This window comes from Aethalodelphis obliquidens, unplaced genomic scaffold (assembly GCF_003676395.1).
Source record: "Aethalodelphis obliquidens isolate GAN/ISIS:26980383/991018 unplaced genomic scaffold, ASM367639v1 scaffold11, whole genome shotgun sequence".
In the NCBI taxonomy this organism is placed as follows: domain Eukaryota; kingdom Metazoa; phylum Chordata; class Mammalia; order Artiodactyla; family Delphinidae; genus Aethalodelphis; species Aethalodelphis obliquidens.
Window position 1 is genome coordinate 1,497,072 of NW_020837955.1, and position 27,127 is coordinate 1,524,198.

The window sequence follows — 27,127 nt, forward strand, 5'->3', positions numbered from 1 at the left end:
ATGCAGACAGAGAGCATCCCATCAACAGCCATCTCTCCACACTTTTAAGAAACAGGCCTCTTCTTTAACACAGGTCTGTTTCATGCATGAAGATCTCAGATCTCTGGCACTGAGGTCTTCGGAGATAACCCTAGCTCCAGCCAGCTCTTCCTTGGACCTGATCAGGGGACAGAGGGGACTTAAAATTCTTACCCTGCCCCCAAAGGAAATCAGTAGAAAGCTTAAAATAAAAGTGATAGAGACAGAGGTTGAGGAAGAAATGTTGCCAGTGTTCTGGCTACAAGTGCTCCACAGAGCAGCTTCCCAAGGACAGTCTGCCTTCATTCACTTGGCCCCTCACATCAAGCTGGGTAAGACGGTGACGTTCCCACATCCCCCACAGCAGGGACTGTGCATGTAAAAGGCTCTAGAATCCAGGATGTGCTGCTCCTCAGGAAAACGTGGCCAGAAGGTGATTCCAGAGGCCACTGTGACTCAGCCAGCCACAAGGGGTTTCTGAGAGAGCCAGGATGAGACTATGAGCCATGAAGGGAGGAAGTGGCTGCACGCAATAATTCGTACTGCCATTGCCCAAATAACCACAGTAAAAACCCTATAAAATATACTGTGTAAAAAGGAAATAATTTAGAAAATACAAAGAAGGTTGAAGACATAGATAAAGCTAAGGGAATTAAAGGCAAACAGGCCATGACACTAAACTACTTAGAGGAGAGAAAATGGCATTTAAAAAATCACTAGGACAAAAGGCTAAATGCTGGGGAATTCCCTGGCAGTCCAGTGGTTAGGATTCCATGCTTCCACTGCAGCGAGCACAGGTTTGATCCCTGGTTGGGGAACTAAGGTCCTGCATGCCGCATGGCTTGGCCAAAAAAAAAAAAAAAAAAAACTAAAAAAAAGGATAAAAAAAAAAAAAAAAAAAAAGCTTCAGAAAAAATAGGGAAATAAATTTTTTTTAAAAAAAGACTAAATGCTGAAGAAGATTATAGGTAAACTATATGAGCAAAATAAACCAAGAGAATTAGAACAGAGAAAAGATCTGTTGAAAACCAATAAACCAAAATAGATGAAAGGAATGAAATTTTCATTCAAATGAAAATGAAAAAATATTAATGTCCACAAGAGCAGACTAATTAAACAAATTTATATGATAGCATATATGATACAATATTAAGATATCTCTGAACATAAATGTTTCAGATAAACAATGATACACAGGATGCTCCTGGCACAGTACATGATAAAATTAAACGTAGTATAGTCTCAACTTAAATACATATATACAAATACATAAAATTATGTATTCATAAAAGAAGTGTGTGTGCACATGTACATGCTTATGTAAAAGTCTGGAAGGAAGTACATCAAAATGCTAACAGTGGTTAACTCTGTGGGATTATTAGTAATTTAAATGGGTCGTAGTTTTTTTAACTTCTCACAGTATATTACTTTTATTGCCAGAAAAAAAAATGTTTTTCAAAATATAAAAGCAGAAATCAGTTTGAAAATATATCTGTAGAAAATGAAATTTTTGTGTTGTTTCCAAGTTATCCTGTTAGAGCCATTTAATTTTTACTTCAAGAGATGTTATGAAAGGAAGAATGCCTTCAAATGAAATTCTTAATTAAATAAGAGGATATAATGTCCATCCACTCACTAAAAGATAGTTCACACCACATTAATTCACACCAAATACTCACTTAGGAACTGGAGATGTAACAAACTAGATAAAAATCTTGTCCTCTTAAGGACATTCTGGTTGGGAAAAAATATACAATAAACAAAATAGAGAACATGTCCAGTGATGGTAAGGACAATAGAGAAAAACAGAGCAGCATAAAGGATACTTGGTTCTCGGAAGCTGTTGCATTTTTACATAGCGATGAAGGACAAAACCTTGAGACGGTGACTTCTGGACAAAGACCCGAGGTGGTGAGGCCGCCACCCCGTGGACACCTGAGGGGAAGCGTTCAGGCCAAAGGAACACTGGCGTGAAGGTGTGAGGCAGCAAGGGCCTGGAGTAAGGAACAGCAAGGAACAGCCTGTGTGCTGGACAGAGTAAGGGAAAGAGGAGTAGGAGATGAGGGCAAAGTGCAACGTTGGCTGTGACCATGAGTGGGGTCACCGGAGGACCATAACATGAGAAGAATATAAACAAAGGGCAACTGAGACTTGTCCCAGTGTTGTGTGCTCTCAAATGCACATGTGTCAATAACCATTCTTCCTCTCAAGGCACCTTGTTACCTACTATTGAAATGTGTGGCTTTAGCCTTCAACTATGACTTTAGTTAAGGTGGACGCGAAGAATTGAGGGCTTATAATCATTGATTTCCATTAAATAAATTAGTCATTCAATGTAAAACCAATTTCAAAATACATAATTTGGAACAACAAAATATGCTAAAATAACTTGGACAAAGATATAGAAATTCTAAGTGGGTAGCTTAAAGCAGCCATAGGGTCAATTAGGTGGAAATTGCCAGAAAGCAAACGGGGAGCTCAGACCACCAAAATCTGGGATGTCGTAAAGCTGTAAAAAGCTGTAAAGCTTTTGTCAGGTGAAATCCAGGACTCCCTGAGTTAAAGGCAGCAGGTCTTCCAAGCTGGTCATCCCTGTGAAGCTTCCTGAGAGGGACTGTGTACATCTACAGCAGTTTCACAGCAGCCAGAACAAGGCAGACAAAAATGAGCTGTGGGAGCAATACTTTGACTAGAAGCTTCAGAAGGAAACAGAGCTCTGCTATCTCCACGCCTAGGTACACACTGTGTGGTCAGGTGGGAAGGACCAGGACAGCAATGGCCTACTAAGGTTGGGAACCACGCTGGGTCACGAAGGTCACCATTACCTTGATGGAGCATCCTTATTCAAAGAAGTGTCATTGCTTCTCCTCGGTGCATAACATTGCCACATCTTTCACTCAGCCCAGCATGAAAGAGAGCTCACCAACAAGCACAGGGACACACTGACCTCTAGACCTTCAGGCCCGGTAGCTTCCTCACTGTGGTCTCACCCAGAAATTGACTCCAAAGAGGAAAACCTCTCCTGCCCCAGGAGAACCCAGGGGCCAATGCTCATTCCCTAGAATGACACGGAGCTGGACGGGAAGAGACCTTCCCCGCCAACATCATCATACCTCATCCAAGGAGGATTCCGCTGGCCAGCTCATTCAGCAGAGTAGAACTGGATGGACCCCCTGAATGTCAATTCTCCATGATCTAATGAATGGCTCTCTCAAGAGGGAGCTAGAGAAATTGGAGGGACTCAGGACCTAGAGAAATCTGTGTAATCGTCTCAATTTTTGTCTCCATAGTCATTGGTGGAAGAACTTGTCAGGTCTAAGAAACGAGAGTTCTTGGAATTACAGACTGAATCAAAGATGAAACCCTTTATAACGAAAGAGCTAATCTGCCAAATCCTCCCAGGACAAACCCTCAGCTCACCTATACTTTCCACAGTCTCTGAAAACGATTTTAGGGGAAGTCCTTCTTTCCATTCAGAGTTAACCAGCAGTCATTCTGGTGGTTTGGACCATTATGGCGATTGTGTTACTAGCAGATCAATTCTAACTATTATACAGAAATGGTTGCTTCTGCCTGGGGAGAGAAAGAAGACAACTGCAAACTGGCTTGGAGAAGCACATCCTCAGCCCACTGCCAGGTCTCCAGCTTACTGGGTCAACACCGCACAGCTCAGAATTCCTGGTGAAACATAGCACTTGACACTTTTCCTGAGGAGCTCAAGGCTGGATCTTAGAGATTAATCCAGTTTTATCTGGCAGTCAGTAGAACAATGAAATAGAATCACCATTCACATTTTCCCCATGAGACATGAGGGGCTTTATTTTCTCTTTTAAGGAATGCTGAAGCCCTTTACAGTCGCCTAGCACTTTGCCATTTACAAAGAACCTCTGGTTAATTACTCCCATCAAGACTAAGACCAACCATGTGAGGTTGTTCAGTGACAACCACGTAGGGAGAGCAAAGTGACTTGCCAAAGGCCACTAAGACTCAGAAGTGGAGCGCCTGAACTTCTGACCCCCAGTGGACGCACTCCAGGGAGCAGCCCTGTCCACTGAACCACCCTGTCATTCAGGACCTCACGGTGTCTGTGCCTGGATGTGTGCAAATGCCCTCCTCAAAGAATCTACACTGATTGGTCTTGGGTTATGCGTCCTTCAAGACAGTAAATCTTCCCTGACAGACTTTCTCCTACCTCCCAAAGGCCAGCGGGTCCCCTTTCCTCTATGCCACATCTGTACTTTAAATGTTCCTTTATTGCTTATTACTTTTTACTGTAATTTGTTTATTTACATGACAAGCTATTAGCCTGTGAATCCTTAGGACAGTGGATACTTATGAAGCAGGTAGAAGGAGCAGAATTTTTGGTCTTTGGAACCAGGCTGCCTAGGATGGAATCCCAGGTTCACCATTTATTAGCCCTTAAAAGAAAATTACTTCAACTCTCTGTGTCTTCATTTCCTCATCTGTAAAATCTGGTCAATAACAAAATTGCCAATCTCATAGGGTTATTGTGAGGATGAAAGCAGTTAATACAAGAAAATCACTACAATAATTAATACACATTATGAAACAATCTAAATGTGAATGAATAGGGAAATTGATAAATTAAATGCAGTGTTTTCATACAATGGAAAAATACCCTCCAGCCATTAAGGAAATACACCTATACACACCGCCACTGTAATCAGTGTCATCGACACCATCACCATCATCATCATCATCATCTTTGTATCCTTAGCTCCTATCAAGCCTGTCACACAGCAGGTGCTCCATAAAGTTCTGTCAAACAAATGAACAAATATATGTACTTATTAAACAGTGACTTGGGTAAAAATAGAAATTTTACCTGCTCTGGTTTTGGGCAGCCACACTCCCTGGACTACATCTAAAAACAGGAGGATCACTGCTTTCCTCCACAAAAGAATACACAGGAAATTCAAGGACTTGAACTTAAGTTTCCTAAATTAATTGACCCAAATGAAAAGCACAGGCCTCCAGGCCAAAGAATCAGGCTCAGTTATTTGTTAATGAAATATTATGCAACTAAGAAACTTTGTTTCAATTCAGGCTAAGTAGCCTGGATGGAACTGCTTGGATCCTAGCAGAAACCCCCAGGACATGGATAGAGAATGGAAACCCCTGTAAAGGAATCCAATATACCCCTCCTCTTTCTTTTTAGACTATTTTATTTAGAACAAACTACAAGGGTAACCACCACAGAAATCTACTAACACAGGGATTTTCACACAAGGCTCTCTGTTGTGTGTGTGTGTGTGTGTGTTTCTTTACGTGTCTGTTGAGCCATTAAAGGGAAAGGTAGCAGATTCAAGGAACTTGCAAAGGGAAGTGAGATGGTTACTTTAATAACCTTCAATTTTTTAAAAAATAAAACAGGTCTTTCCTATCCAAAATAGTGAATATCAAAACATACGACAGCTTTGTAAAAGATTGGAAAAGGCCGGAATCTAAGATACTTAAAGTACCTAACATTTGTATACCATATTTCATTTATAAAACTCTTTCGTGTTATTTAAATTTTAAAAGAGTAGAGATAATCTTTTATAAATAAATTCTATAGCAACTCTCAGACATGATTTCAAAGAGAAATCTATCGGAATTTCTGTTGCAGTCTTTTTTGTTATAGTGAAAAACTTGAAATAGCTGAAATGCAAATGAACAGGAAAATTGGTAAATGTGGTATATTGATACAATGGGAAAATATCACACAGCAATTAAAGAAGTTATATATACAGATTTGTATGTATGTATTAACATGGATAGATTTCAAAAACAATTTAAGTATAAAAAAGGAAGTTGCATAATGACATAATAATGTTTATGGAATAACACTTAGGTAAATTTTTTTTTAAAGCCATGAGCTTCCAATGACATAACTAACCACAGAGGCCAAGCAGCGTTTTTTTTAATCTTCCAACCTCCTTAAAACTAAACAGACCAAACATAAGAGTGAGGAAATAAATCCATGAATAACCTCTTCAATAACACTTGGTGATTGGGAATCCTCTATGAACCTGAATAAGGGATGTGGGTGAACAGGACCGCAGGAGATCAGCAGCTGTAGGACTCAAGTTAGGAAAATGAGAGGAAGGCCCTGGTACCCTATAAGGGATGAAAACCAAAGACCAAAAACAAAAGCAAAAAAACAAGCAAACAAAAACACAAACAAATACATCCAAGATTTTCAAAACATATTAGGAGGATTCTGAGAGAACAGCCATGATGACAACTGCATAGGCTGTGAATCTACTAAGAGGCCCCTCTCATAAATAGAGCAACTAGGATAGCAAAACCAAAGCCCACAGGCAATATCTACCAAAATATTGAGATGCCAACATATCTTCATGATTCCAAATCACACGTAGGTAGGAACAAACCATTTACAACCCCATGACCTGCATAAGATTATGAGACTTCTGATAACACTTATAATCAATGAACAAAAAATGTCCAACAGAAAGCAAGACAGGCTAATCTGAAAACAGTAGTTAAAACTGAAAAAGGAGTATTAAATTCAGAAGAATCATTTTGTTATCCAGACAAAACTATCAAGTCACTTAAAAGGGAAAAGAGGGGCTTCCCTGGTGGCGCAGTGGTTGAGAGTCCGCCTGCCGATGCAGGGGACACGGGTTCGTGTCCCGGTCTGGGAAGATCCCACATGCCGCAGAGCGGCTGGGCCCGTGAGCCATGGCTGCTGAGCCTGCACGTCCGGAGCCTGTGCTCCGCAACGGGAGAGGTCACAACAGTGAGAGGCCCGCGTACCAAAAAAAAAAAAAAAAGGGAAAAGAAATCAAAGTGAAGTAAGTTAGAGAAAGACAAATATCATACGATATCATTTATATGTGAAATCTAAAATTGACATTACTAACCCACCCAATGACAGCAGAATACACATTCTTTTCAAGTTCACATGAAATAATCATCATGAAAGAGCATATTCTAGACTATAAAATAAATTTAATATATTTTAATTAATTTAATGGATTAAATATTTTAATAAATTTTAAAGGATTCAAGTTACATCGAATACATTCTCTGACCATGACTGAATTAAATTAGAAGTCAAGAACAGAAAAATCTCTGGAAAATTCTCAAATATTTAGAAATTAAATAAGATGCTTTCTAAATAACCAATGGGATGAAAAAGAAACTAAAAGAGAATTAGAAAGTATTTCAAACTGAATGAAAATGAAAACATAATATATCACAACTTCTGGAATGCCACTAAAGCAGTATATGTGGGTAATTTATAGCAGTAAATGCCTATATTTGAAAAGAAGGAAAGTTTCTAACCAATTATCTGAGCCTTCATCTTTAGGAATTAGAAAAAGAAGAACAAATTAAACACAAAGTAAGCAATATCAAGGGAATAATAAAGATAACAAAAAATAATAAAATAGAAAACAGAAAAACAATGAAGAAAATGTAATGAAACAAAAAGTTTTTTGAGAAGAGCAATGAAATTTATAAACTTCTAGACAGACTACTAAAGAAAAAAAGTAGAAAATAAAAAATTCTCAAATATCTGGAATGAGAGAGGTGGAATCGTTACAAATTTTACAGATATTAAAGAAATAATAGGCGATATTATGAGCAATTTTATGCCAATAAATTTGGTAACTTCAATGAAATGGAAAATTTCCTTGAAACATACATACTACCACAACTAACTCAAGAAAAAATAGATAACCTGAAAAAAACAAAGCCCTATATCTATAAAGAAATTGAATTTGTAGTTAAAACTTTCCCAGAAATAAAACTCCAAGTCCAGAAGACTGTTGAAATCTATTACTGGTAAATTCTATCAAACAATTAAGGAAGAAATAATACTAATGCTACACAAATTTTTCCAGGTAATTTAATAATACAGAATTCTTCCCCATTCATTCAATGAAGCCAGTATTACTCTCATTCCAAAACAAGTTATGCATTACACTAAAAGTACAATTCAATATCCCTCATGAGCACAGATGCAAAACTTCGTTTTTAAAACATACCAAATAAATATAAAGAATAACATTTCATAGCCTAGTGGGGCTTATCTCAGGAATTCAAAGCTGATTTAACATTAAAAAATCAGTCAATATAATTAGAAAAACTCTATGAACATTCAGTAGTCACAGAAAAACATTTGAAAAAATTCAACAGCCATTCCTGACAAAAAACTCTCAGTGAACTAGGAATACAAGGGAACTTCCTCAATGTGATCAAGGGCATCTATTGCAAAAAAAAATCTATAGTCAACATCATACTTATTAGTGAAAGACTAAATGCTTTCCCCCAAGATTGGGAACAAGCCAAGGATTTCTGCTCTCACCACTTCTATTCAACACTGTATGGGAGATTCTAGCCAGTGCAATAAGTCAAGGAAGAGGAAAAAAAAAAGTCATCCAGATCTCAAATAAAGAATAAAACTGACCTTATTCATAGAAAACATGATCATATGATCATATACCCAGAAATTCCTATGGATCTACGAAAAAAATTCCTAGAACTAATAAGAGAGTTTATAAATACAAGATCAGTATAGAAAGTCAATTATATTTCTATATACTAGCAATGGAAAAGCAGAAATTTATATTTAAAAACAAAACCATTTACAATAGCATAAAATTATGAAATAGGAATAGATGAGAAAAGTGCAAGACATACACTGAAAACAATAGAACACTGTTGAAGAAGATTACAGAAGATGTAAATAAATGGGGAAATATAACAGGTACATGAAGATTCAATATTGTTAAGATGCTAGTTATTCCCAAATTGATCTATAGATACAGCACCTCATCCAAATCAAAATCCTAGTCAGCTTATTTGGAGAAATTGGCAAGGTCACTGTAAAATTCATATGGAAATGCAAAGGACATACAGTATCCAAAACAACTTTGAAAACAAAGGGCCTGATTCATAACTCATTGTAAAGTTATAATAATCAAGACAGTACGGTATTGGTATAAAGATACAAAAAGAGGTCAGTGTAACAGAATAGAGAGACCAAAAGTTGACCAATGTATATAGATAGACAACTGATTTTCAACCAAACGGCACAGACAATACAATGGATAAAAGACGGTTAATTTAGCAAATAAGACTGAAGCAATTAGATAACCAGATGCAAAAAGTAAGTTTGACCCATTCTTTGCACGATATGCAAAAGTTAACTCAAAATGGATCATAAAACTTCTAGAAGAAAATATAGGAGAACATCTTTGTGACTTTGGGTTAGACAAAGATTTCTTACCAAAGGAAAAAAACTGATTAATTTGACCCCATCAAAATTAAGAACTGCTCTTTAAAAGACATTGTTAAGAGAATGAAAAGGTTAAATATTTGCAAATCCCAGTTTTTTAAATGACCTTGTATCAAGAACTCTGCAAACTCAATAATAAGGAAACAAAAACTCAGTTTTAAAAGAAAAGGAGCAAAATATTTGAACACACTCTTCATCAAAGAATAGATGAGGAGATAACAGAGTCATTGTAAAGTAGAATAAGATCACTGATTGCCTGTTAATGTTAGCTGAGAGTAAAAGGATGTCACTTGAGGCTGACAAGTCAAGTAGAGGAAGCTTAAGTAAATTGAAGAGTACAGAGATTAACAATAAGATAAAACTAGTGCCTAAAATTCAAAGCTTAGGAAAATGGAAGGAGAAGTGGTGTCCATAATTTCCACATTGTTCAAAATAGGACACCAACAGATAGTATCTAAAGAAAAAGATAAGTAGGATTTTTATATAAATCATTAATTAGCATAGAGGTAATTACTAGAATACACACAAATCTTCCTGAATACTAAAGCCAATAGCAAATAAAAGAATAAGTAAAACATAGCATGGTCAAACTGAGATTGAACATGTTATTTGTGTCAAAAAGAAAGAGCTAAGCTCATTTGTAAAAAACAAAGTTTTATCAAGTTGACTTACAAAGCAAAATCCAACTCTGTGCTCTAGACAGAGACAAGTAAGAAAAGAGATTCAGAAAAGATAAAACTTAAAGGATGAGAAAATTCATCCTGGGCATATCTTGATATCAAAGTAGGATTCTAGACAAAAAGCAATAAATGGGACAAAGAAAAACACTTTTTAATGCTAAAGGCTATAATTTCATAATGAAGATATGTTATTAATATTTATGCACCTGACACCACAGCACGTTTGCCAAGTATAGAAGATGAAAGGAGAAACATGCAGACACAGGCTGGAGACTATAGAACACAGTTAAGCTGTGCTTGGAGGGAAAAAAAGTCACAGTATTAAATAGCTATATCAATAAAAAATAGGAAAGAAAACTAATATAATACAGAAGAACACATAAATTAATAAGGATAAAGATCAGATATTGAGTTAGAAAATTAAAAAGCAATAAAACTAATAAATATATCAAAAAGCTATTGCTTTGGGGGAAAAAAATCTACAAAGTAGAGAAACACTAGCAAGAAAAAAAGACAGCCCAAATATACAAACAAAATGACACAAGAGAGAAATTTTCATTGAAATGGAGAATTTTTTTTAATTTTTGAATTTTATTTTAATTATTTTTTTATACAGCAGGTTCTTATTAGTCATGAATTTTATACACATCAGTGTATACATGTCAATCCGAATCTCCCAATTCATCACACCACCACCCCCACCACCCGCCGCTTTCCCCCCTTGGTGTCCATACGTTTGTGCTCTACATCTGCATCTCAATTTCTGCCCTACAAACCGGTTCATCCATACCACTTTTCTAGGTTCCACATATATGCATTAATATATATTTGTTTTTCTCTTTCTGACTTACTTCACTCTGTGTGACAGTCTCTAGATTCATCCACGTCTCAACAAATGACCCAATTTCATTCCTTTCTATAGCTGAGTAATATTCCATTGTATATATGTACCACATCTTTATCCATTCTTCTGTCTGTCAATGAGCATTTAGGTTGTTTCCATGACCTGGCTATTGTAAATAGTGCTGCAATGAACATTAGGGTACATGTGTCTTTTTGAATTGTACTTTTCTCTGGGTATATGCCCAGTAATGGGATTGTAGGATCATATGGTAATTCTATTTTTAGCTTTTTAAGGAACCTCCATACTGTTCTCCATAGTGGCTGTATCAGTTTACATTCCCACCAACAGTGCAAGAGGGTTCCCTTTTCTCCACACCCTCTCCAGCATTTGTTGTTTGTAGATTTTCTGATGATGCCCATTCTAACTGGTGTGAGGTGATACCTCACTGCAGTTTTCATTTGCATTTCTCTAATAATTAGTGATGTTGAGCAGGTTTTCATGTGCTTCTTGGCCATGTGTATGTCTTCTTTGGAGAAATGTCTATTTAGGTCTTCTGCCCATTTTTGGATTGGGTTGTTTGTTTTTTTAATATTGAGCTGCATGAGCTGTTTATATATTTTGGAGATTAATCCTTTGTCCATTGATTCATTTGCAAATATTTTCTCCCATTCTGAGGGTTGTCTTTTCATCTTGTTTATAGTGTCCTTTGCTGTGCAAAAGCTCTTACGTTTCATTAGGTCCCATTTGTTTATTTTTGTTTTTATTTCCATTACTCTAGAAGGTGGGTCAGAAAAGATCTTGCTGTGATTTATCTCAAAGAGTGTTCTTCCTAGGTTTTCCTCTAAGAGTTTTAAAGTGTCCTGTCTTACATTTAGGTCTTTAATCCATTTTGAGTTTATTTTTCTGTATGGTGTTAGGGAGTGTTCTAATTTCCTTCTTTTACATGTAGTTTTCCAGTTTTCCCAGCACCACTTATTGAAGAGACTATCTTTTCTCCATTGTATATCCTTGCCTCCTTTGTCATACATTAGTTGACCACAGCTGTGTGGGTTTATCTCTGGGCTTTCTATCTTGTTCCATTGGTCTATGTTTCTGTTTTTCTGCCACTACCATACTGTCTTCATTACTGTAGCTTTATAGCATAGTCTGAAGTCAGGGAGTCTGATTCCTCCAGCTCCGTTATTTTTCCTCAAGACTGCTTTGGCTATTCGGGGTCTTTTGAGTTTCCATACAAATTTTAATTTGTATGTTTGTATGTTTACCAATGTAAAAAATGTCGTTGGTAATTTGATAGGGATTGCACTGAATCTATAGATTGCTTTGGGTAGTATAGTCATTTTCACAATATTGATTCTTCCAAGAACATGGTATATCTCTCCATCTGTTGGTATCATCTTGAATTTCTTTCATCAATGTCTTATAGTTTTCTGCATACAGGTCTTTTGTCTCCCGAGGTAGGTTTATTCCTAGGAATTTTATTCTTTTTGTTGAAATGGTAAATGGGAGTGTTTCCTTAATTTCTCTTTCAGATTTTTCATCATTAGTGTATAGGAATGCAAGAGATTTCTGTGCATTAATTTTGTATCCTGCAACATTGCCAAATTCATTGATTAGCTCTGGTAGTTTTCTGGTGGCACCTTTAGGATTCTCTATGTATAGTATCATGTCATCTGCAAACAGTGACAGTTTTACTTCTTCTTTTCCAATTTGTATTCCTTTTATTTCTTTTTCTTCTCTGATTGTCGTGGCTAAGACCTCCAAAACTATGTTGAATAATAGTGGTGAGAGTGGACATACTTGTCTTGTTCATGATCTTAGGCGAAATGCTTTCAGTTTTTCACCATTGAGGATAATATTTGCTGTGTGTTTCTTGTATATGGCCTTTATTATGTTGAGGTAGTTTCCCTCTATGACCACTTTCTGGAAAGTTTTTATCATAAATGGGTGTTGAATTCTATCAAAAGCTTTTTCTGCATCTATTGAGATGACCATATGGTTTTCATTCTTCAATTTGTTAATACGCTGTATAACACTGACTGATTTGTGTATACTGAAGAATCCTTGCATCCCTGGGATAAATCCAACTTGATCATGGTGTATGACCATTTTAATGTGTTGTTGGATTCTGTTTGCTAGTATTTTGTTGAGGATTTTTGCATCTATATTCATCAGTGATATTGGTCTGTAATTTTCTTTTTTTGTAGTATCTTTGTCTGGTTTTGGTATCAGGGTGATGGTGGCCTCATAGAATGAGTTTGGGAGTGTTCCTTCCTCTGCAATTTTTTGGAAGAGTTTGAGAAGGATGGGTCTTAGCTCTTCTCTAAATTTTTGACAGAATTCACCTGTGAAGGCTTCTGGTCCTGGACTTTTGTTTGTTGGAAGATTTTTAATCACAGTTTCAATTTCATTACTTGTGATTGGTCTGTTCATATTTTGTGTTTTTTCCTGCTTCAGTCTTGGAAGGTTACACCTTTCTAAGAATTTGTCCATTTCTTCCAGGTTGTCCATTTTATTGGCATAGAGTTGCTTGTAGTAGTCTCTTAGGATGCTTTGTATTTCTGTGGTGTCTGTTGTAACTTCTCCTTTTTCATTTCTACTTTAATTGATTTGAGTGCTCTCCTTCTTTTTCTTGATAATTCTGGCTAACAGTTTATCAATTTTGCTTATCTTCTCAAAGAACCAGCTTTTAGTTTTATTGATCTTTGCCATTGTTTTCTTTGTTTCTACTTCATTTATTTCTGCTCTGATCTTTATGATTTATTTCCTTCTGCTACCTTTGGGTTATGTTTCTTCTTCTTTCTCTAGTTCCTTTAGGTGTAAGGTTAGATTGTTTATTTGAGATGTTTCTTGTTTCTTGAGGTAGGTTTGTATAGCTATAAACTCTCTCTTAGAACTGCTTTTGCTCCATCCCATAGGTTTTGGATCAACGTGTTTCATTGTCATTTGTCTGTAGGTATTTTTTGATTTCCTCTTTGATTTCTTCAGTGATCTCTTGGTTATTTAGTAACGTATTGTTTAGCCTCCATGTGTTTGTGTTTTTTACGTCTTTTTCCCTGTAACTGATTTCTGATCTCATAGTGCTGTGGTCAGAAAAGATGCTTGATATGATTTCAATTTTCTTAAATTTACTGAGGCTTGATTTGTGACCCAAGATGTGCTATCCTGGAGAATGGCCCGTGTGCACTTGAGAAGAAAGTGTAATCTGCTGCTGTTGGATGGAATGTCCTATAAATATCAATTAAATCTATCTGGTCTATTGTGTCATTTAAAGTTTCTGTTTCCTTATTTATTTTCATTTTGGATGATCTGTCCATTGGTGTAAGTGAGGTGTTAAAGTTCCCCACTATTATTGTGTTCCTGTCGATTTCCTCTTTTATAGTTGTTAGCATTTGCCTTATGTATTGAGGTGCTCCTATGTTGTGTGCACATATATTTATAATTGTTCTATCTTCGTCTTGGATTGATCCCTTGATCATTATGTAGTGTCCTTCCTTGTCTCTTGTAACATTCTTTATTTTAAAGTCTATTTTTTCAGATATGAGTATTGCTACTCCAACTTTCTTTTGATTTCCATTTGCATGGAATATCTTTTTCCATCCCCTCACTTTCAGTCTGTATGTGTCCCTAGGTCTGAAGTGGGTCTCTTGTAGCCAGCATATATATGGGTCTTGTTTTTGTATCCATTCAGCAAGCCTGTGTCTTTTGGTTGGAGCATTTAATCCATTCATGTTTAAGATCATTATCGATATGTATGTTCCTATAGCCATTTTCTTAATTGTTTTGGGTTTGTTTTTGTAGGTCCTTTTCTTCTCTTGTGTTTCCCACTTAGAGAAGTTCCTTTAGCATTTGTTGTAGAGCTGGTTTGGTGGTGCTGAATTCTCTTAGCATTTGCTTGTCTGTAAAGCTTTTGATTTCTCCATCGAATCTGAATGACATCCTTGCCAGGTAGAGTAATCCTGGTTGTCGGTTCTTCCCTTTCATCACTTTAAGTATATCATGCCACTCTCTTCTGGCTTGTAGAGTTTCTGCTGAGTAATCAGCTTTTAACCTTATGGGAGTTCCCTTGTATGTTATTTATCATTTTTCCCTTGCTGCTTTCAATAATTTTTCTTTGTCTTTAATTTTTGCCAATTTGATTACTATGTGTCACGGCATGTTTCTCCTTGGGATTTTCCTGTTTGGGACTCTCTTTGCTTCCTGGACTTGGGTGGCTATTTCCATTCCCATGTTAGGGAAGTTTTCGACTATAATCTCTTCAAATATTTTCTCGGGTTCTTTCTCTCTCTCTTCTCCTTCTGGGACCCCTATAATGTGAATGTTGTTGCATTTAATGTTGTCCCAGAGGTCTCTTAGGCTGTTCTTCATTTCTTTTCATTCTTTTTTCTTTATTCTGTTCCGCAGCAGTGAATCCCACCATTCTGTCTTCCAGGTCACTTATCCATTCTTCTGCCTCAGTTATTCTGCGATTGATTCCTAGTGTAGTTTTCATTTCAGTTATTGTATTGTTCATCTCTGTTTGTGTGTTCTTTAATTCTTCTAGATCTTTTTTAAACATTTCTCGCATCTTCTCGATCTTTGCCTCCATTCTCTTTCTGAGGTCCTGGATCAACTTCACTATCATTATTCTGAATTCTTTTTCCAGAAGGTTGCCTATCTCCACTTCATTTAGTTGTTTTTCTGGGGTTTTAGCTTGTTCCTTCATCTGGTAGATAGCCCTCTGCCTTTTCATCTTGTCTATCTTTCTGTGAATGTCGAGAATTTTTTTAGTATCTTAAGACAATACCTTGCTAACTTTATGCAAATAAATTTGACACCCTAACTGAAATAAATAATTTTTAGGAAAATGCAATTTACCAAATCTTTAGAGATTAAAAAAAAATTGAAGAGATAAGTTACTATAGAAGTTTTGAATAAAATTGCAAAAATGTTCTCACCAAATAATTCACCAGGCCCTGTTGGTTTCACAAGGGAATTTAGCAATCCACTGAAGTCAGGGAACCCCAAAGGTACTTAAACTGGTACAGACATGGGAAAAGAATTACAATTTCCAAATTCCCCTTATTGAGCAAACTTAAACAGATATCAATATCTGATAAATACTACCCTAAAAATAAAATTATAAACCAAGTTCACGTACAAATACTGATATAAAAAATCTTAACTAAAATATAAGCAAACAGTATAGTAGTAAGAAAGTAATTCATCATGACCAAGAGGGATTCATTTCAGGAAAAACTCAGTACTAGAAAGTTTACATTAATTACATATTAATTACATTAATATTTAACTCATGATGGCCATACCTCCAAGAAGAAAAATCATGTAATTTCTAGAGGTGTTGCACCAGTTACCTAGCTGTTGTCCTTTAGCTTCAAGTCCACCCCTTCTATCTCTCTCTGTGATGGGACCCTGCAAACCACATTCCAGCTTGGTCTGCTGCCCCGATTAGACTCTGCCCATGGAGGGAAAAGGGGTGCTGGGGGCACTGGATGGAGAGTGTGAGGCTGGGGGATGGGAGGCAGAGAACTTGCTCCTTGTATGTTCTCTCTTCTTGCCCATGTCATCCCAATCTTGTTTTGTTACCTCAGATGTAGTGGTTTGTTTCAGTAGCAGCTTTTTAATTCAATTACCTATATTTCCAGGGCTTGCTCCTCCGGCTGGCAAGTGCCCCCTCCCCTGAGGTGTAGGTCCAGCTCCTCAGAGCCTTTCCTCTGAACTCAGACACTGGGCACCAGTCAAGCAGTGGAATCCCCAGAGCTCTGAGTTCCATGGGGTTCCTCTTCCCTGTATTCCCCTAGCCTTAGGTGTGGTAACTGCTTCTCACAGTTTCCACTACCTCCCAGATACCTTAATAGTCTCTTTTGGTTTTTCAGTTGGTTTCTGTCTCTATTTGACAAAATCTAACATCCATTTCTGATTTTAGAAAATATTCAGTTAAGGAAGAATTGATAAATCTTGGTTTGATGAATATATGATTTCATACATATACAATGCCACCCCAAAGCCAACATCTTGCTGAATGGGTAATAAAGGTTTCCCCACTAAGCACTGTGTTGGGGGTAGTAGCCAGGGCAACTTGACAAGAGAATGAAAAATCTCCATACGCCATATCCTTATGCGAAACAATCTGAAGAACATGTTATGGAAAAAAGAGTAAGAAGCATAACAGTAAATAAAATATCTACCTTTTGTGTAAGAAAGAGAGGGAAATACAAATATACATGCACTTCTTATAGTTGTAAAATTAAATACTGGAAAAACAAACCAAAAATTAATTTTTTGAATGTGCTACATAAAGAAGGAAAGAGAAAAGAGGTAGAGGGGGAGGAATGGCAACTAGACTCAAAATATATCTAGTTACAGAGTTTCAACTTTGGAACAAATATGTTTTGGACAAAATATGTTTTACATATTTTTAAGTTATTAAAAAGCAATTCCCAAGACAATCTGAAACAAACAAGCTTAATTATCTAATTACCTATGGTTGGTAATACAACCATACAAAGAGTTTCTTGTAGTGAATTTAGAATATTATGTAACTGTTTCCAAACACGCTTCCTACGCTACAATCTACATCAGCAAATGGACCCCCCCATGCCATGCCTCTCTTGCTCCTCATCTCAGTTCCAAATTTGTTTCACATGGGTGCACCTGATTGGTGGACCATACAGCCCATCTAGGATCCCACATACAAAGGCAACCGGGAAATATGACTTTTAGCTTTCTGTATCTGAACACAGGATTGTGCAATATCAGGAGATTGGAAAAAGAGTTGAACAACTTAGTACTTAATATCTATCACCTTGTAAACACAGACCCTTCCAGTGTCTTTGATTAGCCCCTTGACTTAGTTTGGTAGCAACACAGGAAGTTTTTTTAAAATGCATTCTGGGAAAGAAATGAAATAAAATTAAAAAATAAAAATGCATTCTGTAAATCTATAACAAAATTATACCAAGTAGCTAAAAGTTATGTCATGTCTTTTATCAGGGTAGATGTTTAGAGTACGTGGGGGAAAAGACTAGGTCTAAAATATCCACTGTGCCCTAGGTAGTATAAAATATTAATAAACAAAACCCTCAAATAAGTAGAATTGGGGTATCAGAAGGGGAGCTCTCATGCTCTGCAACAATAGCAGAACCCACCTGGAAGACTCCTCTTCTTTCCTGGCAAGGATGCAGCCAATGAAAAACCATATACTCTTTGTTTACTATAGCCCTCCCAACTTCCTTTCCCCTTCTATAAAGACTCTCTCCTCCCCTTGTTGTGTAGGGACTTGCATGTGGCTCATCATGATTACAGACCCTGAACTGCAATTCCCCACTGATCCCAAATAAATCCATCTTTGCTGGAGAAATAACTGGCAGTCTATTTGTTTTAGGTCAACAGTAGCAGCAGGTTCATTTAGTCACTCAGGCAATCCTCAATCACACACTGAGGGCTCTAGTTTGGAAAGTGGGGGTATATAATTGGCTGTTTTCTGAATAATCCCAATGGGAGGATAAATGTATTATTATTGATAACAACCTCCAAATTCCATTTGTTATAAATTCCCACAAAGGAATAAACTTTAAAATTTTTCTGGAGGAGGAGGGCATCTTTTTCTGGATGAAGATGGCAGAGTAAGAAGATATGGAGCTTACTTCCCCCCATACACACATGAAAAATACATCTACATATGAAGCAATTAGAAAGATCCATACAGAATCAGGTATAAAGGGAAGCAATCAGGTCAGGATCTGTGCTCCAAGGAGGGGACACAGAAGACGAGGAGATAACATGGTCTCAAAGATCCTCCCCGGAAAGTGAGCAGTGCAAGCCACATATTGTGCACCCCAACCCTAGGGTCCAACACCAGGAGGATGAGTTCCCTTAGCTGGTTTGAAAATCAGTGGAACTGATGGCAGGGCTGTAAGAAACCTAGACTCCACTCATGAAGAGCTCACACATGCTTGCTTACACCCAAAACAAGCCAGAGGAAGCCGACTGAAACTGCCCAGGACTCTGGCTGATCTCCTATGACCATCCCAGCACACGTGCCAGGGGTGAGGGCTGACAAAGACAAGAGGAGTGTGCAATTGTGAGGGACAGAGCCAGCTCAGACCCAGAATGGCATCTGAATGGGGAAGGGGCAGACATTGCTGGCACCTATCAAGGCAGCAGATCAGGAGTGGCCCAGAACCACGACTGGGGCCGGGACCGCCACAGCCTGTACCCCAACCCACGCCAAGCACCCACTCCAGCCCCTCTTGCTTCAGCATTGCTCCCCTCTGGAACAAGGGTGCCACTGCTGGGAGGGAAGAGAGTACACACTTAAAGGGAATAGAGCCAGCTTGGACTCAACCTTCAGGGCTTCTGCTCCAGCAACTTGGGACCTGATCCCACCCCCAACAGGGTGGTGTTGACCACTGAGCAGAGGAGAAGCCCAAGCTCCCCTCCATCTCCAGCCTCACTTCCTACCAAGGTGGTAGCTGCCAGCACACCCTGGGGAAAGAAAGGACTTGTGTTCACGTCAGATCCAGCTCTCCTACCAAAGCCACTTGGCAAACACAGGCTGTACAGGGACACACCCACAAGGAAACCCCTTCAAGATCAGGAAAGGTAACTGTTTCACCTAATTTCATAGAGACAGAGAAAATTAAGCAAAATAAGAAGACAGAGGAATTTATTTCAAATGAAAGAACAAGAGAAAACACCTGAAAAAAACAACTAATGAAAGGGAAAAAAATAATTACCAGATAAAGAGTTCAAAGCGTTACTAATAAGAATGCTAACTGAATTAGGGAAAAGAATAGGTGAACACAGAGAGAATTTTCACAAGGAACTAAAAATATAAAAAAGAACCAGACAGCACTGAAGAATACAACAACTGAAATGAAAAACAAACTAGAAGAAATTAATATCAGACTAGGTGATAAAAAAGAAAGCATAAGTGATCTAGAAGCTGGAATAATAGAAATCAGCCAATCAGAACAGCAAAAAAAAAATTTCTTTTTAATGAGTACAGTTTAAGTGAAGTGGGACAACATCAAGCAACATTCACATAATAGGAGTCCCAGAAGAAGAGAGAGAGGGGGGATGAAAATGTGTTTGATGAAATTATGGCTGAAAACTTCCCAAACCTGAAGAAAGAAACAGATATCAAGATACAGGAAACACAGGTCTCAAACAAGATGAATCCCAACAGACACCAAGAGATATCATAATTAAAATGACAAAAGTAAAAAGTAAGGAGAGAATTCTAAAGGCAACAAGAGAAAACAGAGTCATATACAAAGAAACCCTTATAAGGCTATCAACTGATTTTTCTGCAGAAATTTTGTAGGCCAGAGGCAGTGGCATGATATATTTAAAGTGCTGAAAGGGAAAAGCCTGCAACCTAGGATGCTCTACCCAGCAAGACTATCATTTAGAATTGAAAGAGAGATAAAGAACTCAGCTGAGCAAAAACTAAAAGAGTTCATCAATACTAAACCTACACTAAAAGAAATGTTAAGCGATCTTCTCCAAGTGGAAAAGACTATGAGAAGTAAGAGTCTATGGCAAAGGAAAACTTCTACTAGTAAAGGCAAATATATAGCAAAAGTTGTAGATCAACCACTTCAATAAACTAGTACAAAGGTTAAAAGACAAAAAATTGCAAAATCAACTCTAACTACAGTAAACAATGAAGGGATAAACATAAAGACGTAAAATATGACATCAAAAACACAAAATGTGGGGGAGAGGAGTAAAAAAAATGTTGATCTTTTAGAATTTGTTTGAAGTTATATGACAACCAGTTTAAAACAAGTAGATATAGTTATAGGTCAACATATATGAACCCCATCAAAAACCTACGATAGATACACAAAAACAAGAGAAAAAGGAACACAAGCATACCATTAAAGAAAATCATCAAATCACATGGGAAGAAACTAAAAGAAGAAGAACAGAAAAGAACTACAAAACAACCAAGAAACAAGTAACAAAATGGCAATAACTACATACCTATCATTAATCACTTTAAGTGTCAGTGAACTAAATACCCCAATCAAAATACATAGGATGCCTGGTTGGATTAAAAAAAAAAAATCGATCTGCTGCTAACAAGAGGGTCACTTCAGACCTAAAGACACACACACACGGACTGAAAGTGAAGGGATGGAAAAAGATATTTCATGCAAATGGAAATGATAAGGAACTAGGGGTAGTAATACTCATATCAGACAAAACAGATTTTTTTTTTAAAGTCTATAACAAAAGATGAGCGTTTCACCCAACACTGGGTCTTGGAAATGTGTCAATTAAAAATGTATTATGGGCTTCCCTGGTGGCGCAGCAGTTGAGAGTCCGCCTGCCGATGCAGGGGACACGGGCTCGTGCCCCGGTCCGGGAAGATCCCGCATGCCGCTGAGTGGCTGGGCCCGTGAGCCATGAGTGACCGGAGCCTGTGCTCTGCAACGGGAGGGGCCCCAACAGTGAGAGGCCCACATACCGCAAAAAAAAAAAATGTATTAGACTGACCAAATAAAGAAAAAAATTTCCTTAGCAGTGTTCAACTCTGCCCAGGTTTCCCCCGACCACAACACATCTGCCAGGTCCAAAGATCATTCATTCTCAGAAGTAACAGGTCCTGCTCTTGGAGGATGAACCATCTAATCAGCCAACTCAGAATCAAAGGAGTCTCTACCTTAAGCAATTAATAAAATCAATTAAAATTAGGATGTGGGGCTTCCCTGGTGGCGCAGTGGTTGAGAGTCCGCCTGCTGATGCAGGGAACACGGGTTCGTGCCCCGGTCCGGGATGATCCCACATGCCGCGGAGCGGCTGGGCCTGTGAGCCATGGCCGCTGAGCCTGCGCGTCCGGAGCCTGTGCTCCGCAACGGGAGAGGCCACAACAGTGAGAGGCCCGCGTAACGCAAAAAAAAAAAATTAGGATGTGAAAGAAAGAGCCTCCTGTCTGATACTGTCTTAGATCCTGACACCTCAAAATGCAGGAACTGTAGTAAGTGAAAAGAGATAGAAAAAGATTGTGTGAGTATCCTAAAATCTCACTGGTAATTGGGGCAGGGTGAGTGCTAGAGAGAGCACAGAGTAGAAAAAGTCATGTGGTTTCTATAGGTTTTTGTCTACATCTGTCTAGTATTATAGGCTATACTCTTTTCCCTGTGGTTATTTCTAAAATTAAAAGATAGAATTAAAAGGCCAATACCTGGGAATAAATTTAAAGAATTTAAAAATCACAAGTGAAAGCTCAGATGACCTAGTAACATTCAGACTTGAGGATGAGGAAATCTTTTCCAACAAATATCTCAGTCTCTTCAGAATTTTGCATCATTGAATAATGACAGGGAAAGCTCTTAATAAAGTAAAACTTTTTGCAACTACTTGGTTTTTCCAGGGCACAGTAAGGAATTGGAATCAATAATATTAAACTCTAAGAGCTCTTTTGCTCTCCACCAACTACCACAGACAAGAATTTTACAGAGGACAAGAATTTCCGTCAGAAGTAACAAGATTAGTTTTACCAACTGGACATGCCACTTGTTCAAGCTTGTGGTACACTGCTAGACATATATTAACAAGATAAAACTGCCCTCTGAAGAGTGCTATGTAAAGGTATTAAAGTATAAAACATATCAACCAGATCTTAGCAAAGGAAATTGTACCTAGAAAATGTGTAGTTGGAATAAAAGACCTAGAGTGTTGGAGGTCTTGTACTGGACTGTATTTTATACTATTTTCATGAAATATATTTACAGATTATCAAAACTTCAAGAGTCAATAAAACTTAATTTTTTTAATATGTGTCTTTGGGATTCCCCAAGTTTAGGATTGGTTTGTATGTTTGCTTCGTACAGTTTTTATTGTTGATTTAGTCCACACATGTACTCTTATAACAGACATATATCACTTTGTGTCATCTATTGTTTTCTGTTTTGTGTGTAGTGGGAGAATGACTCTATATGAGGTTTCTATCCATAGTAGAAAGAAAAAATATAAAGAAAAAACTTTTTTACAGAGAAAAAATTATTTACTGTTCCTTATTATCTAGAAGAAACAACATTTGTCTCAAAAGAAGATCATTTTTGTTGAAGAAGCATTAATCTAGTTATAAACCAGAAATACACAATGCAAATTATATAGAAAGTGTGAATATAAAGGAGTGAAAAAAGCCAGTATTTCTCCTTACATCTTTAAGAAATCACAAAAAAGCAAAAAATTGAAGAAATAAGTTCAACTGTAAACTCCATCTTTGAAACAGTAGGGGAAATTCTGAAATTGTGAAGCACAAAATAGGGAGGTCTTCTGGAAGCATTTAACTTCCAATACAGGACAATGCAAAAAAGAAAATGTCTGCAGCTGCACATCTTTAAAAATAAAAATTTGCAGAAGCAGAGTTCTCCCAGGTGATTGGTACAAACTGAGATGCAAGATCTATTATCTCTTGACTAGTTCCAAGGGAGCTGAGTGTATCACTAGTGGTAGGATCCACCTCAGGCTTTGTTTGGTCACCAGGAGGGAGCATCAGAGACCAGGCTGAATGAGGAACTGCACAGGTAAGCCATATTTTCAGGAAGCAGACAGCCTGTGAGGCAGGGATTAAAAAGAAGAAAAAGAAACTGTATCGTGAGCAGCTCTTAGCTCCCATTCTTGTTGGGCTAAGAAGAAAGAAGTAAAGGAGTAGTGACCCAAAAATAAAAACCTTATTTTCAAAAAGGAAGTTGAGAAAGAGAGATACCAACAGCCCAGAAGAAAAGTGGGCAAACAAATAACATGTACATTTCACTGAAACAAAAATGCAAATGTTTTCAAATATGGGAGAATATTTTCAATCACACTCTTGAAAAGAATGCAAAGTAAAGCTACACAATGATATATTTTTCACTTCTGAGATTGGCAAAATTTTTAAACTATGATAGCAAACTGTGTGAGCAATATGTGTGGGGAAATAAACACCCTCATATATCTCGCAGGTGGGAGTGAAGACTGGGACTAGCTGCTCTGTGGAGAGCAGTCTGGCAACAGCTCTCAATATGTGAAATCCTTTGACCCAATAATGTCACTTTTAGGAAGTGAGATATGGTATTTTTTTAATATCAAAGGTCTGAAAACAATCTAAATGTTCACAATACGGGACTGAATAAATTATGGGGCAATCATGCAGTGGAATATTATACAACTTTTTTAAAGAATTATATGGATCTGTACATTCTGATATGGAAAACTCTCCAAGATATATGGTCAAGTTAAAAAAAAAAAAAGAAAGGTCCACAAAAGTATTTTGCTATGCTACCACTTGCATATGAAAACAGAAATACATAATTATAAAAATAAATGCTTGTACATGGGGAGAATATGTCTAGAAGCTGGCAGCAGTGATTGCATGTAGAGAGGGAGAAATAGGTGGCCAAGAAACTAAAACAGGGACTTCCCTGGTGGTCCAGTGGTTAAGACTCCACGCTTCCACTGCAGGGGTTGAGGTGTCCATCCCTGGTTGCGAGAACTAAGATCCCGTGTTCAAGTGGTGCAGCCAAAAAAGAAAAAGAAAAAAAAACTAAACTAAAACAAGAGGCACATAAACCAATAAAAAGTGTGTATGTGTGTGCACGTATAAATAAAAGAAACACTAAAGTTCCCAGAAAACTCTTACTGCGGTTCTTTGTGTATTGTAAGATTATGGGGGATTTTTCTTTTCTTCTTTGCAGTGTTTTGAGTTCATAAATATTCCACATTGAAAATGAAAGTCCCTTGGAAAAAAACAGGATTTTTTTTTTTCCTCCTAAAATTCTCAGTTATCTCCACCAAACAGAAATACCTGGTCAGTTCACTCAGTGAAAACACACCTTTTGCTTGCGGGGCTCTCGGGGAATGCCCCGCTCTCTGTGCTCTGATGTGCGTAGGGGGTCCTGCCCCCTCTGTGCGTTATGCAGCCCTGCAGCCCCAGGCTCCCTGGTTGGCAAGGCCCTGCGGGCCAGAATATTTGGAGACAGAGTTCCACTTACTGTTTCTCTCAGGTAAAGGCCTTCCCCAAATGGTGCTGCTATCAGAATTAAAGACTTGGAGCTATTTTGGTTGCATTCTTGGTCTTAAGAAACAGGTTTCCTGTTAATACTGTTTTGACTCAGATTGTTTGGGTCTTTCCAGCGGGAGATCAGATTTAGATCAAACGCACAGGATCCTCCTGATGAAACAAGAAGGGCCTAGAACACCCAGGGAAGTCAAAGTCCCCGCTTTTTAGAGGGTGGGAAACGGGATTGGGGCACTTTCTCTACTGCCCTGGGAGGCCCCGATGAAGAAAGGCCCGCCTGCTCGGAGCCACACAAAGCCAAGGCTGCTGGGCCGGCAGCTTGGATGTCAAAGCATCCTGGGCCCCCCGTGGAATGCAGGTCCCGCTCCGCGGCGCTGGGCCAGGACAAGGAAGCCCATTCGGCTGTATTCCGAGTACCAGTCTTAGCAGGGCTCCTGCGTGGAGCCTCCTTCAGGGTTGTTTAGGGCATGCCATTGGTTGCCACTATTTGAGCTGACAGCCAGGAAGCCTGGGAATATGGGGCCAAAGAAAACATGAGGGAGGGTCTGTCCTGGTCCCTCTCAGACTCAGTCAACCTGGCAGATGCTCCTACTCAGACAGAAAGGGATGCTGATGAGGGGCCTGGGCATGGGGGGGAGGGGGGGACAGCTGTGGGGAGGGCGGGGCGGGTGGGCACTGCCTGCCCACCCCAGCCCAGGGTGGGAGACAGGGATCCCAGGTGCACATACTCTGTGGGGTGGCTCTCGGGACACCCCATCCTGGACTAGCCCCAGATCTGAGGCAAGCAGGAAGGTATCAAGCAGGTAACCAGAGTCCCCAAAGCAACTGAGTGCTCTCAGTGGGACCTACTCTTTATTCCATATGTGGGCCCTATGTTCCCTTTGCCAGGGCTGAGGGAGAGCCTACAGCATCTGAATTTTCACAAGAAAATTCATTTTCACAGAGTTGGTCCTGATTAAGAATGAAACCTTTAAAATGGACTCAGAGCTTGGCTGCGACCAGCTGACATTTTGCTTCTGAAAGAGCCAGGCATGTTTGTTTCCAAGGCCTTTCCCTTTGAATCTTTGTTTGAATGTGGATCTGGGAACTGGCACCTACAGCTTCTTTCCTGATGAGATCTTAAATCATCCAGGTGACTGTGGGTAGGTGGCCTGTGCCTCCCAGCGCAGGCCTCTCATAAAAAGGGCAACTCTTTAGCCCAGAGTCAGGAAGTTGGTGTTCACCAGCAGTAAACAAGCAGCCTTCCAAGGACTGAGTGCAGGTCTTTCTTCTGAGACCAGGGGAGTCTGGCCAAACTGTCTTCTCCCATTACAGATTACAAACTGTGAAGAAAAGTCTTGACGTTTGGCAAAAGTTCCCCTTCCCTTGTAAAGTTAATAAAAGAAAACCATGTGTTAAAAACAAGCTAGCCTTTTTCCTAACAATCCTGCATCATGGGGCCACTGCTCCAAATGTCAGATAAAGATATGCTTCAGTGAAGCAAGGAGACAAAAATAATATAGCAAGGTAAAAAGAATTCAGATTTCAGGATAATGGTCCTTCAACACATATGTACATGAAAATGCCTTTTTACCTGAAATAACTAAGGTCTGAATTCTTTGTATCAATGGTCCTCGCTTGAGGCTCCATGGATCATATGTACTTATGGGGACCCTTCCCCCAGTACAAGGGTGGGCCGGGTTTTCTGAAGCCCACCAGTTCACCCCATTCCATTTACCATCGTTGGCTCAGGGTTAGCCATGTGACCTGAGCAGCCCAAGCAGGGTATGTCTCATAGCTACTGTTTATAATGCTGTAAGCTTCCACCCTTCCTCTGACATCATAGCATGAGGAGGTAGAGCCTGTAACATTTTCCACCAGGAGAAAAGCAGCTCAAGACTTAAGCCCCGAGTTGGTGGGAATGTAAAATGGCATAGCAGCTATGGAAAAGTCTGGCAATTCCTCAAAAAATTAAACATACAATTACCATATGATCCAGCAACTCCACCTCTGGATATATATCAAAAAAACAAAATCAGGGATGCGAACAGATATATGTACACCTGTGTTCATAGCAGCATTATTCACAAAATATCATTCACAAAAGCCAAAAGGTGGAAGCAACTTAAATGTCCATCAGTGGAAGAATAAATAAACAATATGTGGTAGATACATACAGCAAAATATTATTCGGCCTTCCAAATGAAGGAAATTCTAACATATGCTACAACATGGATGAACCTTGAGGACATTATGGTAAGTGAAATAAGTCAGTCACAACAGGACTAATACTGCATGATTCCACTTATAACGTTCCTGGAGCA